Below are 2,632 nucleotides of genomic sequence, written 5' to 3'. Positions count from 1 at the left end.
CCAGCTACACCGTCACTCAACTACTCAGCCACCCAGCTACATCGTCACTCAACTACACAGCCACCCAGCTACACCGTCACTCAACTACTCAGCCACCCAGCTACATCGTCACTCAACTACTCAGCCACCCAGCTACATCATCACTCAACTACACAGCCACCCAGCTACATCGTCACTCAACTACACAGCCACCCAGCTACGCCGTCACTCAACTACACAGCCACCCAGCTACATCGTCACTCAACTACACAGCCACCCAGCTACACCGTCACTCAACTACACAGCCACCCAGCTACACCGTCACTCAACTACACAGCCACCCAGCTACATCGTCACTCAACTACACAGCCACCCAGCTACACCGTCACTCAACTACACAGCCACCCAGCTACACCGTCACTCAACTACACAGCCACCCAGCTACATCGTCACTCAACTACACAGCCACCCAGCTACACCAGTCACTCAACTACACAGCCACCCAGCTACGCAGTCACTCAACTACACAGCCACCCAGCTACATCGTCACTCAACTACACAGCCACCCAGCTACATCGTCACTCAACTACACAGCCACCCAGCTACATCGTCACTCAACTACACAGCCACCCAGCTACATCGTCACTCAACTACACAGCCACCCAGCTACATCGTCACTCAACTACACAGCCACCCAGCTACATCGTCACTCAACTACACAGCCACCCAGCTACATCGTCACTCAACTACACAGCCACCCAGCTACATCGTCACTCAACTACACAGCCACCCAGCTACATCGTCACTCAACTACACAGCCACCCAGCTACATCGTCACTCAACTACACAGCCACCCAGCTACACCGTCACTCAACTACACAGCCACTCAACTATCCAGCGACTCAACTACCCAGGAAGTCAACTACGCAATATCTCAACGACTCACTAACGCAACTTCACAGCCACTCAACTATTCTCTCACTCAGCTACCCAGGCACTCAACTACCTTCTCGCTCAACTTGGTGTTACGTGAGCGGGAGTTGAACTCAGGTATTTGCTGTGTTCGTAGGGGGTGGGTGGCCAGCACCACGCCCGGCCGCCTTTGTCTCTCCGGTGCTAGCGATGTTTGTACACGCGACTCATTTGACGCCAGGACCACTGTTGGGAATCGAACTTGATTTTTACATATGAATGTGCGTCAGGTCTCTGCAAGTATGGCCTACGACCATATCACCCTGAATGTGCCCGATCTCGTCTGAGCTCGGAAGCTAAGCAGAGTCGAGCCTGGTTAATACTTGGATCGGAGACTGCCTGGGAATACCAGGTGTTGTAGGCTTTTGCATTTTTCTATCTGGATGGGTCGCGTTTTACTCTTCAATTCCCCCAGTCAGTTCACCTGCCAATTGCACGTGGATATGGTGTACTGCATTGGGATCAATATTTTCTTGTAAAGACCGTTTAATGCCACTCTTTCGGGGCTCAACCAGGAGTCCAGAATAAACGTTTTCATGAGTGTTGACCTCCCGCAGTAGAGTTGAATCTTGATTTCTACATATGAATGTGCGTCAGGTCTCTGCAAGTATGGCCTACGACCGTATCACCCTGAATGCGCCCGATCTCGTCTGATCTCGGAAGCTAAGCACAGCAAGAATTTTTTTTTCAAACTTTCTTGCTGTGGATTTCACACTTGACGATGATTGCTTGTGTTGCAGTCGAAACGTCGTGATAATTTTTATTGTTTCATATTTCTATTATTTTATTATTTCCCTTCTACGTGACTTTACCGAACGAACCAAGAAGATTAATCCCTGCAGTCACGAAAGCAGCTTTACATCGAAATGTACAGCTCTGTGTCCACTGTTGGATGAAGGCCTCGCCGGTCATGGGGTTAGTTTGACCATACTTCACCACGCCGGTCAGTGCAAACTAGTGACGTGGGGGGTGGTGGGATGTTGCTTGGCTCGTCACCTATTCCGATACAATTCGCCACTGTCCATTTCCGTGACCGGGAGTCAAACTCAGGTCTCAAATTCGCAAGCGCTTGAATTTCACCAGGAATCAATTGAAACTTAACGTCTCTTTGTGCAAGGGTGACCAGGAGCGATCTAAGCATACGGAGCTCAAAACGACAATAGAAATCCAGTTGCTTATCAGCACTACGTACATTACCTAGGATGTTATATTGTAGAGAGTTGGAAACACCCAACTGCGAGGTTGAGTTCAAGTCGTGTTAGGGTCACGGACTGCGCCTCATCAGCAGGATCATCATCATCATCAGCAGCAGCAGCATCCTCATCAACGTCAAGAGCAACAGCATTGGTGGTTGCTGAAACGAGCAGGACATTGTCAGCCTGTACCACGTGGTGCATATACATCATCAGCGGCTGTCCCACTGAACCAGGTCCCCTGGCGCAGGAATGTGGAATGTCCATCTCCGGCACTGGACGATGTGGAGCGCTGCTTGTGGCTGTCAAAGTGCCGCCGTCTGCTGGGCGCTGTTACGACTGCCAGAGAAAGGCGTTTGCGGTCAAGTTTACCGAATATAAAATTGGTACATTGTTTAAAACAATTACATGTCATTGTTTCAGTAATAATGGGTTATGATAGTATTTCAGTATGAGCTGGATAAAAGCACGTTTTGCATGCAAGTCCA

At 49.7% G+C, this 2,632-nt stretch overlaps 1 non-coding gene across 1 annotated transcript; it reads left to right on the top strand.

Moving 5' to 3' along the window:
• The first annotated feature begins 1,196 nt into the window (after positions 1-1,196).
• On the top strand, positions 1,197-1,315 carry LOC133362340 (5S ribosomal RNA). Its single transcript, XR_009757487.1, has one exon. It is a non-coding gene; the product is annotated as a 5S ribosomal RNA (ribosomal RNA).
• Positions 1,316-2,632: the final 1,317 nt, after the last annotated feature.

This window comes from Lethenteron reissneri, unplaced genomic scaffold (genome assembly GCF_015708825.2).
Source record: "Lethenteron reissneri isolate LAM-NWPU_2019-01 unplaced genomic scaffold, ASM1570882v1 scaffold_1444, whole genome shotgun sequence".
NCBI classification, from domain to species: Eukaryota; Metazoa; Chordata; class Hyperoartia; order Petromyzontiformes; family Petromyzontidae; genus Lethenteron; species Lethenteron reissneri.
Note: the sequence above shows the minus strand (reverse complement) of the source record. Positions and strands in the feature narration are given on the sequence as shown.